The sequence below is a fragment of the Sarcophilus harrisii genome, chromosome 3, assembly GCF_902635505.1.
Source record: "Sarcophilus harrisii chromosome 3, mSarHar1.11, whole genome shotgun sequence".
Taxonomy (NCBI): Eukaryota; Metazoa; Chordata; class Mammalia; order Dasyuromorphia; family Dasyuridae; genus Sarcophilus; species Sarcophilus harrisii.
Genome location: NC_045428.1, coordinates 609,721,250 through 609,737,738, shown reverse-complemented (window position 1 = coordinate 609,737,738; position 16,489 = coordinate 609,721,250). Strand labels below are relative to the sequence as shown.

Here is a 16,489-nt window from a genome sequence, read left to right as displayed (position 1 = left end):
CTCTAGTGTTGAATCTTTGATGTTTAAGTTGGAAGAAAAGGTTTTACAATTATCAATGCTGAAAAATCACCCATGCATATATCTTGTAAATAAAAGCTATAATAAAAAAAGAAAAAGAATTACAAAAAATATAAATTTGCCTTGATTAGCTGAAGAGGAAATAAGGTATCTGAATATATCTGTTTTAGAAAAAAAAAAAATGAACAAGTCATTAATGAACTTCCTAAGGTAAAAAAAGCAGCAGGATTAGTAGGAATTACTGGTGAATTCAATCAACTCTTTAAAAATCACCTAATTCTAATATTTAACAATTTATTTGGAGCAACAAATAAAGAAAGGATTCTATCAAATTCCTTTTAGGAAGCAAATAAGATACTGATGCTTAAACCAAGATGACCAAAAACAGAAAAAGAAAATTAAAGACCAAATTTATTCATCAATGTACATGCAAAAATTCTAAATAAAATACTTAAAGATTAGAACAATATATATATTACAAAGATTATACATTACGATCAAGTGGAAATTGTATCAAGATTTCAGGGATGGTTTCAAATAAGGAAAATTACTAACATAGTTGATTGAATCAGTAAGAAAGTAAAAAAATCTAATTTCATCAATAGATGCAGCAAAAGCTTTTCCTAAAGTTCAACACTTTTTAAATTAAAATTCTTGAAAAAAAAAAAAAGAAAGAATTCTGGAACATCTCCTGAAAAATATCCCAAAATGAAAACTCCCAGGAACATTATAGCCAAACTGCAGGACTCCCAGGTCAAGAAAAAAATTTGGAAGCAGCCAGAACCAACTCAAACATTGTTCAGACACAATCAGGATAGCAATATGATATTCAGAAGGCAAAGAAGCATAGAGTATAACCAAATAATAACAAAAAATACCCAACTAAACTAAACATTTCTCAACAAGGAAATCATTCAATGAAAAGGGAATTTTCAAACATTTCTGATGAAAAGGCCAGAAGAGAGAATTCAACTTTTTAAAATAGCTTTATTTACAACTTATATGGATGGGTAATTTTACAGCATTGACAACTGCCAAACCTTTTGTTCCAATTTTTCCCTCCTTCCCCACCCCTCCCTAGATGGCAGGACGATCAATACATGTTAAAGTATAAATTAAATACAAAATAAGTATACATATCCAAAGCGCTGTTTTGCTGTACAAAAAGAATCAGACTCTGAAATAGTGTAAAATTAGCCTGTGAAGAAAATAAAAAATGCAGTTGGACAAAAATATAGGGATTGGGAAGAGAATTCCAATTTTCAAATAAAAGACTCAAGAATAGCATAAAAAAAGTTAACAGGAAAGAAAAGAAATGTTAACCAGACTAAACTGTTTATGTCCCTACATGAGATAATACTTATAATTCTAGTTAAGAACTGAATTTCTACTAGCTTGTTGTTTGGCCTTTGTTCTTTAAGAGGACCCAGACATTGGGAAGGAGAAGCCAAGACTGGGAAGTCAGTTAATTGACTTGGGACAGGGAAGGAGAGGGTGTTGAGGCCCAAAGTCGCCAGGCTCACCTTCTCCTCTAGAGTCACCTGTTGCAGTGGCCAGATATAGATCAGCATGATTGGAGATACCCCTGGAAGCAGTGGAGACCATGACCTTAAGGTAAGCTCTCAGTCTGAAGAAGGCAACACCCACAGAGGGATTAAAGTTGTCTAAGAAATGAAGCCAAGAATGTTCTCTTTTACCCAGTCAAAAACAAGTCTGGAAGTTAAAAGTTTCCAAGGTTATTGGTCATAGGGAAGTCAGGAGTTTACATAGATAGAAGGGAAAGGGAATAAGATGACTTTGATGGGATGGTATAAAATTGAAGATGGGCTCACTTTCTCTAACTCCAATTCCTCTGACTCCCTTCCTCTTCCTCTCCCTTCTACAGACCCAAGAGGTAGAAGGGGCTTGAGGACTCAGATGGGATGAGAGTATGTGGAACCTCAATGTCCCCTGGTAAGATTTGAGCTTTGCCTCAAGGTTTCCATATTCATGAGGTTTCTGTCTAATGTGCCCAATGTCTCATGTTGTCCCAATCTGTGGTGCCAGGTGAAATCCTTTCCACAGTCATTAAGTTCATAAGGCTTCTCTCCAGTGTGGATTCTCTGATGGATAGCAAGATAGGAGCGCTTTGTGAAAGCCTTTCCACATTCATTACATTGATAAGGCTTCTCTCCAGTGTGGGTTCTCTGATGGGAATAAAGATTGCTGCGCTGGTAAAGCTTTTCCACATTCCTTACATTCATAAGTCTTCTCCCGGTGTGGATTGTCTGATGGTAAGTAAGACTGCTCTGCTGGGTGAAAGCCTTTCCACATTGATTACATTCATAAGGCTTCTCTCCAGTGTGGATTTTCTGATGGATAGCAAAACAGGAGCGCTTTGTGAAAGCCTTTCCACATTCATTACACTCATAAGGCTTCTCTCCAGTGTGGATTCTCTGATGTTCACGAAGATTGTCACTCCGTTGAAAGTCTTTCCACAATTGTTACATTCATAAGGCTTCTCTCCAGTGTGGATTCTCCGATGGACAGCAAGACTGTAACGTTGTTTGAAAGTCTTTCCACATTCATTACATTCATAAGGCTTCTCTCCAGTGTGGATTCTCTGGTGAACAGCAAGATAGGAGCGCTTTGTGAAAGCCTTTCCACAGTCATTACATTCATAAGGCTTCTCTCCAGTGTGGATTCTCCGATGGATAGCAAGATAGGAGGGCTTTGTGAAAGCCTTTTCACATTCATTACATTGGTAAAGCTTCTCTCCAGTGTGGATTCTCTGATGTTGGCGAATTTGGAAAAACACTGGAAATCCTTTCCACACTGATTACATATGTAAGATTCTTTTTCTGTGTGAATTCTCTCAGGAGTAGATCGCTCTCTCAAAGTTTTCCCATGTTCCTTACATTTATGAGGTTTCTCTCAGCATGGATTATCTGGTGCTTGGCAAGGGAAGAGAGTACAAGAAAAGCTTTATCATATTCATGACACTCGGATATTCTCTCTTCAGGATGTATATTCTTATCTTTAGCAACACCAGAACTCTTTCTGAAAGCATTTTTGTGTGTATTCCTTTCAAAATGTTCCTCTCAGTATAGTTTCTTTTGTGCTTAGCAAGAACAGCCCTGCATTCACGATATTGAAAAAGGTCTTTCCAAGAGATCATTTTCAGATTTGCACTCATCTCCTTCATATCAAACCATGTCTCTGCATGTGAAAGAAACAAACACAATAAATTTATGCTCTAATGCTGGCTGATAAAAAAAAAAAAAAAACCTTTTAATTTTTCTAGGCAAAAGTTTTCAAACTCAAATGGACAGATTCAATCATTGTGTTTAAATTAACAGAGTTCCACACACAATACAATGACTTTGGACCCTCCCTCCCCACAACAAATCTGACAAAGGGCAAGTGAAGGTTCTCATAATTTAGAAACCAGGCTATGAGCTCTGAATGGCTGAATAACCTGATCCAAATCCCTGCAGCAGAGATTAGAACTCAAACCTGGAAACTGAGGCTTCTCAATCCATTGCACTAAGAGATGTTCTTCATTTTATTTCCAATCCTTTCTTTCAAATTTAATCATGAGCACTGCCTAGCTCTGAATCCTAGGAATGTGCTTTTTGGGTCAGTTTTCCTGCAGAGTGAAGGTAATAATTGTACCCACTTCCCAGGTTGTTGTGAGCATCAAAAGAGATAATGCCTATAAAACTCTTTGGCACACAGTAGGCACCATATGTTTGTTAACTACTATACGTCACTATGATTTTGACTCTATCCACCTCAACTCTTCCTTCCTTCATATACTTTCCTTCTCTTCTCTCTTTATATACAAATGTCTGTTGAACATGATGCATTTTCAGAAAAAACACTTTCCTTTGCCTGGATTAGCTAAGTTTTATAAACTGTTGCTTATTCTCAAATCATCTCAAGTTTATATACTGGATTTAAAACTTTTTGGCAACTTCTCTTTAAATACCCAGGGCTCAATCAAGTACATTGAACAGAACAGGCACTTAATTAATGCTTACTGATTGGTTGACATTACCCAGGGCTGATCACATGGCCTAACCCCACCTTAGTGCTTGCATGCTGGTCCCTCTGAGGGCCAAATCTATGTTTCTATTTCTGTCTCTTTCCTGCTCCCTCTGAACTATGAACAAATCCCATAGTAAAAAATAATAAAGGCCTAGGGCTCCTGGTGCTGTTATGGAATAACCAGGAGTATTTTCCTCCATATCCCTAACCTAAAGGAAGCTGTCAGTTATGTAAATTAGACCAATGATACTCCAAGAATGGGCCAAAAGTTGGTCAACAGGAACCAGGAAAAGGCAGAAAGTAGATGAATTAGATCTGAGTTCTTTCTGAGTAAGGCAGTGATCTCCACTCCCATTCACAAACTGATGAATGGAGACAGAGAAAATGAAGAAGGCAGAGTCAGATTCATTCTTGTCCGTCCTTCCCTCTAAGAGAGGACAATGACATGAGGGAGATCACTGTGACATGTGAGTGACTTGGATTTAAGTGAGGAAGGGCTTCCCATGGTCACCGGGCTCCCTTTCTCCCATAGAGCCTTCTGCTTCCAGTGGCAGAATGGCTCTGGATGCAGATAGATAGGGAAACCTGGGCCTTCTTAGGGTAAGGTCTCCAACAGGTCTCCTGTGACTGAGGCCCCCCCATGCAGTGATTAAAGCTAGGGAGCAATGGAGGCAAAGAATCTCCTCTCACTTAGGAGACAGGTGAATGCTGTGAAAATCTCAATAAATAAAATAGAATGAATGAAGTCACTGGGAAGAACCCCAGGGTTCAGAATGATTGTGAATTACACTCAGTCTAAGTCAGTGAGGACCCAAACAAAGACCAAATGGGGTTAGCAAAGGGACCTATCGTGGTCAATGAGAATCACACTGGTTTTTGTTTAAAGTTTCCTCCTTAAGAAAGGAATTGGGGCAGCTAGATGGCACAGTGGATAGAGAAGTCAAAAGGACCAAAGTACAAATCTGACCTCAGACACTTACTATTTCCCAGCAGTGTGTCCCTGGCAAATCATTTTACTCCAAGTACCTCAGCAAAAAAAAAAAAAAAAAAAAAAAAAGAAATCTATCCACGGATGGTTCAGTAGTGAGGAGGGGAAAAATGCTTTTAAGAGCCTCTGTAGGTAAGTGTATATGATAGCCTAAATGAACAGAGGAAGACCGGGAAGAAGAAAGAAAGAAGGAAATAGGCAAGGAAGGAGAAGAGAAGGAAGAGAGTGAGAAGTGAGGAAAGGAGAGAAGGAGGCAAGAAAGGAATCTTCCAACTGATTGAATCCAGCTTGTGGCCAGCTTTCCTCAGAAGTTGTTGCTTTTCCTATCTATCTGTGTTTAACTGTAGCCTGTGTGGTGAAGTTGGCAGAAGATGAAAGGAAAGAAAAGAATAAAGAAAAAAGTGCACAGCAGGAACAAAAGAAAAACTATAAGAAGGCAGAAAGCCATGGAAGATTCTAGATACAATGTCTCAGTTATAGTTTACAAGAAATTTATTATATATTTTGAATCCTCCCTTATATTCCTACTTGAACATAAAACATTTTAAAAATTGTTCTTTTCTTCTTTTCTACTTTGTTTTAGTTTTAATAAATATGAAAAAAAGTAAGAAAATAATTTTTAGCTTAAAGGCCTAGAAAATTCATATTAGATAGTCCAAGCCCTCTTTCTTTGAAATTGTAGATATTTGTACATTACAAAATTTCAACAAGATTTCCACTAAGGTCATTGATCCTTCATTAGAAGAAGTGAAAGGCCATGATCCAATCCCTCATTTGCAAATGAAGAGACTGAGGTTCAGAGGTAGGGTGCTCAGGATCTCACTACCACAAAAGTCTCAAAGGGATTCCAAGCCAATTTTCTACCCTCAGCCCATCCACATGAAGAAACCTCTAGAATAGCAGCCTGCACCCCCAGCTGGCAACTCACTCCACCAAGACAGAGGTTCATGGTATCTCTCCACATGGGAATGAAATCATCTCTGGGGCTAAGACTCCTGGGAGGGGAAAATAGTGGGAGTGAGTCTTGAAACTGTCATTTATTCCTCATTGGAACAGGGCAGGGTTCTAGGCCCACTGGGTAGTTCAAGAGACAACTCAAAAGATGGTTTCAAATTGTTTATTGCCAGGGAAGAGGCAGAGGAAAGGAGGCCATGCAGGCAATCTGGAATCAGAAGATCACAATTTTGCTGCTTACATAGTAATTGGGATGGCCCACATCTGAGGCTTCCATTTTCTGGACATTAGGGCAGCTGGTAGCACAGAGAAGGAGCACCAGGCCTGCAGTCAGGAAGCCCAGAGTTCAAATTTGGTTAGACACATCCCTGACTATGTGTGACTCTGGGTAAATAATTTCATCTGTTGCTTCAGCCTCAGACCTGTAATATAGGGATAAAGATAAGCCAAAACAAAAGGGTTTTGGTGGGAATCAAGTGCAATAATATGTACATGAAGGAAGCTCTGAGCACAAGACCTGGAACCCAGCAAATGTATAAAACACCTTCTCCCTTCCCTTTCTCTCCCTATATTTATACAGGCCTTTGAGAAGTGAGAAATGATGTATGAATGAAGAATAAGGGCCACTTACTGTGGATTTATATGAATTACATTAGGGCAGTGAGGTAAAAATTTGTTTATTTTTTACCAAAAGAATACTGTGAAAACCAGAATAGTTTCCCCAAACCAGAAAATTCCTTTTCCTATCCATGTTCAGTAAAAAGGGCAGGACCAATTTTCAGGAGTTTTGCAACAAAACTGCACAGGTTCCCATCCTACAATGCAAAGACCACTCATAGAAGGACAGGCAGCATGAGACCCTGTCTCTTGGGGACATGAGGCCCTTGGGCCTTTCTGAGAACTGTTAAAGCTGAAACTCTGCCTGCACCCCTAGGGAAGGGATGGTGAAGGCACTCCTTTTGATGGCAGTTCAGAGTTCAAAGGGCGCTCCTTACCCAGGGAGGCAAGTTCTCCACATTCTCAGCATGACCTCTTTGGCAAGCTCTTTCAGTCAGGTCCAACAGTCCCCCTCCCCGGGCACAAGTCCACAGCCACATCCTTGAAGGTCACCAACTCTATAACACCAACACCAGAGGACTGAAGAGTTGAAACATGCTTCATAATTGACCTGATGCAATGTTCCTCAATTTCCAGAAGGACCTGAAGCATGGAGGAGGATCTGCCCAAGGTAGCCCTTACAAGTTCAGAGCCAGCATAAGAACCAAAGTCCCCAAGACCAATGGAATATAGAGAAACACATTTTATATTTCAGTTGGAATAAGATTGAAATGTTTTACTAGGAAATGGCACTGCCTGTGGAATCAGCAAAGTTATGGGTTCTATCAGAGAAAGATAAGGATTTTTGGAGGTAAAATCAGACAGTGCTATGTTAAGAAAATGGCATGAAGTGTGTGGAGAAGCTAGCAAGTATTCTATGCTGTAGGGCTAAAACATTTCCATGATCACTGAGGAGAAAAAGATCTTGTGAATTTTCCAAAGGCCAAATTAAGTCTTATCCAGATCCAGTTTTCCCTCAGCCCCCAAGAGTATTTTTTTCCAAATGCATATACAAATAGTTTTCAAAATTCGCTTTTGTCAGATTTTACACTTCTTTTTTTTTCTCATTATTTTTTGTTATAGCTTTTTATATTCAAAACATATGCATGGGTAATTTTTCAGCATTGAACCTTGGCAAAACCTTCTGTTCCAACATTTCCTCCTTCCCCCACACCCTCCCTAGATGGCAGTAGACCAATACACCTTAAATATGTATATGTTAAATATAATATATGTATACATATTTATACAATTATTAAGTTGCACAGGAAAGATCGGAGAATCACACACTTTTAATGGATCTAGCCCAATGGTCACCAATTTACAAAAGGAAACTGAACCAGAGAGAAGGGATTTACATAAAGGTCAAATCTTTTCATGAGAACACTTGAAGTACAGTCATGAAAGGCCTCCCACCTACACTGTACACAGCTGGTGTGATGTAGTGGTGGTGGTTTGGACAGTTGCCAAAATGTCTTCCATGTTGGCATGAAAGTTTCTTGAGGGCAGGGACTAATTTTTCCTCCTTTGCATCTCCTCTATGTTTGCACAAAGCTTCTTCCCTTTCTAAATGCCTGTTGCTTTGACCCAAGCAATGGTAAAGGGGAGCAAGGCATGGGCAGAGCTGAGTATGCTCAGTATGATTCTAGATATCCCTAACTGCAGCTTTGGGGCATGGAGGGGCCTCAGAGAAAAAGAAAATAAAATGGAAGAAAACATGCCAGGAAGCACAGAGCCACTTCAGGACAGCTCCTGAACCATGTGTAGCATTTATTATGTATGTTTGTTTTATAAGGAATCTGCTGTTATATTCTGCTGGTTACCTGAAATTTTTTTTCTTCTCTTAAGAAAAGAAATTTATAATTTCTTCATTTATAAATAAATTATTATTTATATAATTATAAATTATAATAGAGATGCTAGATGGCACAGTGGATAGAGCGCTGGTCCTGAAGTCAGGAGAACCTGAGTTCAAATCTTCCCTCAGACACTTAATAATTCCTAGGTGTGTGACCCTGGGCAAAGTCACTTAACCCCAATTGTTTCAGGGGAAAAATAAAATAAAGTTACAATGATAAGGCAAAATGGCAAAGGGAAAGGATTCAGAGAGATTTGGGAAGCTCTGTGTGGCCTGAGGCAATAGGAGCCCAGCAACAGCAGGAGGACCATTTCTGCTCTGCTCCCAGTCAGGGAAAGGACAAGAGTTGGGAAGCAGTTGTCTGAACCCAGACAACAGGGTCAAGGATTTGAGGAAAGTCAGTGGCTACAGGAGGGAGCTTGGGCACAGGACACAGAGAGTGGCTAGAAGGTAGGAGTCTGTGTGTGTGTGTGTGTGTGTGTGTGTGTGTGTGTGTATGTGTGTGTAGTGGAGAGATGGTGCTGGACCAAAGCAAAGACATGATACCTACAGGAAAGACACTAATGAGTGAAATGGTCATCTTTGTCAGGGACCTAGATTAGGGAAAATTTAAACAAAGATGTGGAGGCAGCAACTGGGCGTAGGGGGTTAATGCTCAAGATGACAAACAGACAATGAACCAGTTCAAAATATAAGAGAGAGGAGGTTAGTGTTGTTATTACTACATTCACTTTCCTACCCATTTTCGTAAAGGATCCACAGATAAGAGAGACGGTCACCTCACAGACCATTCACCAAATCTGTTGAAATGGCCTTTGGCTGATGCTGCCACATCTGTGGACAGAATACACTCACCTGGGCTGGGGCTCATGGGTTCTCAGGGACCATTCCTCTGGCTCCAGCTTTCCTGCTTGGGCCAGGCCTTGGTCTTCTGCAAGCTGTTGGGAGGGAGGGGAGATTACACAGAAGTGGTTTCCTTTTTTCCTGGACAAGAGCCAAGCTCTACAGGAAATTGCAAAGAGTGAGGTTCCAGGGGAGTTACTTAAGCCCTGGCCCTGCCCTTAGTTCAGACCCAAACCAACACGGGGAGGGAGGCTGAAAGAATGAAAATGAAAATGGTGGAGTCAAGATGGAAGAAAAAAGGCAGGATATTGCCTGAACTCTCTCCAGTTTCCTATGAAATAACTTTCAATTAAGAGTGGAGTGACAGAACTTAAAAAACAATGGGGAGAGACAATTTTCCAGCCTTAGGTAATTTAAAAGGATTGCAAGAAAGATTTTTCTCACTTGGGTAAAAGAGGAACATAGCCTGGGACAGATCAACAACTGGAGGCCCATTGGACCCTGCCACACCTCAACAGCTAGTTCCAGAGTCTTTATCACAACTGTCAACCACCCGCCAACAAATCTCTATCTTCAATCAGGAAGTCATTAACCAAGCTTCTGACCCTCAGAGCAAAAGACTTAGGACAGTGTCATCTGCTCAGGGCAAGAGCTCAATCTTAAAAGCCACAATATGGCATGGGAAATGAGAAATAAAGACAACAAAATACAAAAGCTCTGGCAAGAGAAAATTATTGTTGTTCAAGGGAGATCCAAAGACAAATTCAGAAGAAGACAAGATAAAATGCTCCAATCCAAATCTCAACAGAAATATGAATTGATCACAAGCCTAAAAAGTCCTCCTGAGAAGTTGCAAAAGGATTTGAAAAATCAAGTAAAAGAAGTAGAATAAAAATTAGGAAAAGAAATGAGAGTGGAACTAGACAATGATGAAAAAAATGTCAGTTTGGTTTAAGGAAAGCACAAAAATCCACTAAAGAAAACATCTCCTTTAAAAGAATTGGCCAAATGAAAAAGAACATACGCTGAAGAAAACAATTGTAATAATTTGAAAGTAATATAAATAAAATATACATGGAAAGAATTCACTGATCATCTTCTGAAGGATATCCCAAAATGAAAACTCCTAGGAACATTATGGCTAATTTGCAGAATCTACAGGTCAAGAAAAAACTGGAAGCAGCCAACTGAAATATTATTTAGGCACAGTCAGGATTGAATATGATATTCCAGAAGGCAAAGAAGCATGGATAATAACCAAAAATAATTAATCAGCAAAACTAAACATCATATTTTGTTGGGCCCGAAACCTTCTACCCGACCTGTTTTTCATTGCCCCTTTAACACAATGCCTTGGGTACAGTAAAACCAGAATTGGGTTGAGGCACCTGAGCATGTATTCTGCTGACAGCTGTGCACTAGGTGTTCCAGCAAGAGGATTATGGCACAAACAGTCATGCATTGAATACAAGCCAAGAATGGACTAAGCACTCCCTTGCCCAGAAGGACTGTTTGAGGCAAGTGACCATGGGGAAATGGAGGATGGTTGGGGAAAGATGTAAGGGACAAGGGACAAGGTGAGAGGGAGAGACATAATGGGAGACATCATGAGCTTCCAAATGAAGTGTGCCTACTGCAATCTTCCCTCAGGTGTGGTGACTGACTATCTCTCCTCTTGTATCCGGAGATGTCTGAAGAGTCCTTGTGGCCACTGGGTAAGGAAAGGTACCTCCTGGTTAGAAGTAGCCTAACACTCTTTCACAAAGGAAAACATTCAATAAAAAGGAAATTTTAAAAATTCTTGATGAAAAGACCCAAGCAGAACAGAGAATTCAAAATTTCAAGTAAAAAGACTCAAGAGTAGCGTAAAAATAAAAAAGGAAAGAAAAAGAAAAACTAAATTAAAAAGACTAAACTCTTTAGATCCCTACTTATGATAATACTTGTAACTCTACTTAAGAACTGAATTTCTACTGGCTTGTTGTTCTCTAAGAGGACCCAGACATTGGGAAGAGGAAGGCAAGACTGGGAAGTTAGTTAATTGAATTGGGACAGGGAGGAGAGGGTGGTGAAATGCAAAGTCCCCAGCCTCATCACTTCCTCCAGAGCCACCTGGTTCCAGTGGCCAGATATAAATCAGAATGATTGGAGATGGCCCTGGAAGCAGTGGAGACCTTGACCTTAAGCTAAGCTCTCAGTCTGAAGGAGGCAACACTCACAGAGGGATTAAAGCCTGGAAAGAAATGAAGCCAAGAATGTTCTCTTTACCCAGTCAAAACAACAAGTGTGGAGGGAAAAGTTCCAGGGATATTGGCCATAGGGGCAGGCAGGAGTTTACATAGACAGAAGGGACAGGGAATAAGATGACTTTGATGGATGGTACAAAATTACTCCTAGTCTTCTGATTCCCTTCCTCCCACAGCCTCCTGCAGACCCAAGAGGAAGGACGGGTTTGGGGCCCCAGATGGGATGAGACTGTGTTGAACCTCAATGTCCCCTGAGTCAGAATTCTCCTTGATACTAATACCTGCTCCTTCCCAGCATCCCTTTTCCCCAACAAATAAATGATGAGGAAAGGGGCAGGGAGCTGAGAAACCTGGGTAAAAAAGAATGAATTTAAGTGTCTAGAAGTGATTTAGGTGGGTAGTTGAATCAGGAAAACAATGGCTGAGTTCTGAAATCTAAGTAGAAGATGAGAGAAGTTTCCTAAGACTCTTAAGTAGATTTTAGGTTTAAGGAAAAGGGTAGAAAGAGTGAGCCACATGCCTGGAAGGTGCCCAAGATATGGGTCCAGAGAAGTTGGCCCAGGAAACAGCTTCCATTCCTGCAACCAAGGAGAGTTCCTGGGGCCAGAAAAGCAGTGACTGTGAAACTTTAAGAAATCATGTCCGCTGTATGTGCACTAATGTTTGTGGCAGCCCTTTGTAGTGGCTAAAACTGAAACTGAATGGATGTCCATCAGTTGGAGAATGGCTGAATAAATTGTGGTATATGAATATTATGGAATATTACTGTTCTGTAAGAAATGACCAACAGGATGATTTCAGAAAGGCCTGAGAGACTTACACTAACTGATGCTGAGTGAAATGAGCAGGACCAGGAGATCATTATATACTTCAACAACAATACTGTATGATGACCAGTTCTGATGGACCAGGCCATCCTCAGCAAATCTAGATCAACCAAATCATTTCCAATGGAGCAGTAATGAACTGAACCAGCTATGCCCAGAAAAGAACTCTGGGAGATGACTAAAACCATTACATTGAATTCTAATCCCTATATTTATGCACACCTGCATTTTTGATTTCCTTCACAAGCTAATTGTACAATATTTCAGAGTCTGATTCTTTTGTACAGCAAAATAACGTTTTGGTCATGTAAAAAAAAAAAAATCATGTCCGAAGGCTCACAATCAATTCACTAAATAGGAGCTGGAGGCAAAGCTAGGACTCCTGGGGCCAGAAGGGGAGGCTGAAAGTGGGACTCCTGGGTTACTATGGGGAAGCCTGCCTTTGGGCAAATATGACCCCATGGTAAGCTTGAGGAAGAGGGTCAGTGGATATTTGTGAAGTGTTTAGAACCCTGGAAAAGAGGTAGGAGCCAAGAATTCATTAAGTAGCCAGACCTGAAGGATGTAGAAGTTTTCGGAATATATATAGAGGTGAGGAAATTGGGAGATGGGATGGGGGAGAGACTTTTAACTGGATGGGATGGAAAGTAGGAGTGGGTGAGAAGATAAAGTGACAGAGATAGGGTAAAGGGGGCTTGAGAAACAGATGGGTGAGTAAATATAAGATGGAAGGACATTTAGTTGTCTGACTGGATGTTAAAATGGCTCTTTGGGATAGCAAATACCTGGAAATTGCTGTGATCCTCATTCATATCATATTTATTTTAAATTAAAAATCCCATCATCAGAAATTAGAGAGAGTCGGTCTTGCAGTGCAAAGAATCCTGAGAGCGGATTCAAAAAGCTTGATTTCAAATCCATCTTCATACTCTTACTAGTTGTGTGTCCCCAGAAACATTACTTCATGTATGTGCCTCAGTTTCCCAATTATTAATAGGGAAAATGATGGGATCAAATTCACAGATATGTTGTGGGATTCAAATGAGAAAAGAATATATATATTTGGCACAGTACTCAATACATAGTGAGTATATATAGATTATTTCTTTCCTTACTTTTCCCACTAACTGTGCTGGAATTTGAGGGAAGAATGAATGAAGTATAAGAATAATTTTTTTTTTTATACCAGGCAGCATTAGGAACAAGGAGGAACAATTTATTCTCAATAACAAGATATCTAGATAACACTCCAGAAAACCTTTCTAAAATCTAGGCCTATCCCAACAAGGAATGGGTTGCCTAGACAGAGAAAGAGTTCCTTTCACTGCACAACTTCAAGAAAAGGCTGCAGGGCAGTTTTCAGAGACTTTGTAGAAGTCTAAATTCCCATCTGGTTAGAAGTTACACTAGATGTCTCATCTAAGATTAGCTCCTATTAAGCAAGTCTTTAATGCTGTATTGCATTTTGAGCATTGCAGAAACCAGATACTGACCAAGATCTAACACTCTGTACCGCGATAAGGTCAGAATGAGTTCTTGATTTAGATACAGTGAACGATAATATAAACAACTTAGGAGAACAAGGGATAATCTGCCTCCAGATCTGGGGAGAAGAAGGCATTTCTGGCCAAAGAAGAACTAGAAGATATTATCAAATACAAAATGGATAACTTTGATTACATTGAATTAAAAAGGTTTTGCATTAAAGGAATGTCTTGCCAGACATTACGCTTGGCTGGGCTGTGGACAAGGAGGAATGAGCACTTGCTGGAAAGTACTTTAAGGAGCAAAAACATTTTGGGGACAGCAACTGACAGACCTTGCATGTGATTTAGGTGAGAGCTGCTGCTGAGGTTGAGCCACTGGACAGAATTCAGAACATAACAGTAAGGAGGAGCTGAAGATTAAGGCAGCATTACCCAGGGCTGAGAAATCAAACTTGACTGTAATAATGACCAGTTATAAGCTGCTAAATATAAAATAAAACCAAATGAAAATTCAGGAGGAGTAAGCAAAGGAAAAAGAACCTCACAATAGCTACTTTGGTATAAGAGAAAATCATGATTAATATGCAGAAAATAGTGAGGTTAAAAAATAAGCCTCATATCCCAAAGGGTAACTTTAAAGGTACACAACAAGCCCAAAAGGAGTTCCTGCAAGAACATAAAAAGGAATTCAAAAATCAAATAAGAGATCAAGGAAATATTAGGGGAGAAATGAAAGCAATCCAAAAATTATGAAAAGAAAGTTAATCAGTTTGAAAGAGGTAACAAAAAGTTCTTGAAAATAGAATTGAAGAGGAATCGAGTGACATTATGAGACACCAAAAACAATTAAACTAGAAAACATAGAAGAGAATCTGAAACATCTCATTAGAAAAGCTGGAGAACAAACCAAGGAGAGACAATATAAGAATTGTTGAACTAGCTAAAAGTTATTATTTAAAGAACAATCTGATACAATCTTTGAAGAAATTATGAAAGAAAATTTCTCTGAACTCTAGAACAAGCAAGTAAAGGGAGAAAGAAAAAAATCTACTGTTCACCAACTGAAGAGAACACAAGAGAAAACTGTACAAGAAATACCCTAGCAAAATTTCAAAATTCCCAGATAAAGGAGAAAATACTGCAATCCAACCAGAAAAGAAGACAGACTTCAACACTGCAGAAATAGTCAGGGTTTCACAAAACCCAGAAGCTTCAACCCTAAAAGACCATGGGTTTGGTTACATTAAATCTCAAAGAACAAAAGAACTGGACTTGCATCCTGAATAATTTAGTCAGAAATCTGGAATAGAATATGGAATGAGGACAAAAATAGACATATGCAAACTGAAAACTTCCATGTATTTGTAACAAAAAGAGCAGAACTGAATGGAAAATTTAATATAAAAGATTCAGAAAAAGGAAAACATTAAATTCCAAGGCACTCATTAAAGCCAATTACTTATATATGTGAAAATGTTATCGGTATAACTATAGAGTTTCTAAGGTTGGAGCTGAATAGTGTATGATGGTAGGAAAAGAAAATGGAAACAGTTATAAAATTGAGGAACAGGAAGAACTAGAACTGAGAAAGGTGGGGTGGGACAGGGTGGAAAGCTGGTAATATTGTAACCTTAATCTCTGAATTGTAGGAAAAAAGGTAATGTATACATCGAGAAGGAGGTAAAATCCTTCCGAATATACAATAATCCTTGGGAATGGAAGGATGACTCTGGATACGGGCTCCAGGGAAGCTGGGAAGCCTGCTATCTGGCCCCCTGGGGTGAGGAGTGGTGAGGGAGGTTTCAGGCCTTTAAAAGAGAGCCAAGGAAAACAGGCAGACCTCTTGAATCTATCAGAGGACTAAGTCGGAAGGAAGAACCACCCTGTTTCTCATCAGGATCATGGAACAGGCAAGATTCCTAGGTCCTTAAGGGCAAGGCCTGAAATTGGGAAATGTCAATCTATGATAAATCGGGATGGTAACCTCCAAAGTTTGGGAAACATTTTGGGTGTGAAAACAGTGATGGCTGGGGGTGGAGGGAGGCTAGGTAGGGAGGGCTTCTGGTGCTGAAAGTCAGATGATCCCCTATTAGCAAAGAGAAAGGCAACTAGCAAAAGCTCAGAGGTGGGAAGGGAGGTGGGGTAGACATGCTGCGGGTGGACGGACCTACCTGGGACCTGCACCCACAGAGCTGCCTTGCAGGAGGCAGAGAGATCTCAGCTCCCAAAGTTCCAGTTTCCAGCCAGCTCTCTGGAAGAGATTTCTCCTGGGCCCAAGAGTCCTCACTTTAGCGAGCCCTGAGACTTCCCAAAATGAGCGGACTCCTTCTATGACGCCCAAGAGCAGGAAGTCAGAGGCTGCGCGCCTTCCCCACCCAAAACCCCGCCCTCCAGCAAGTGAAATATCTTCACCACTGGAGAGGCCCAACTTCTGCCCTGGACTCCTCCCAGGCTTGCAAACTCCACCCCAAGGGCTCATATTCCACCTGGGTCACCACCCATCAGGCTGTTCTGCTCAGAGATCTCCTCCTCCCCAGGCTGCCACCTTCTCCCACTCTCATTCCTAGCTTTGGGGCTCACTCCTTCCTCTCTGGAGCTGACAGGGTGGCAGGATAAAACCTGGGCAGCAGCCGATTTACCTT

At 40.2% G+C, this 16,489-nt stretch overlaps 1 pseudogene; it reads right to left on the bottom strand.

The window, feature by feature from the left end:
• Nucleotides 1-1,772: 1,772 nt before the first annotated feature.
• Nucleotides 1,773-16,489, bottom strand: part of LOC100928552 — a 103,671-nt pseudogene continuing 88,954 nt past the window's right edge.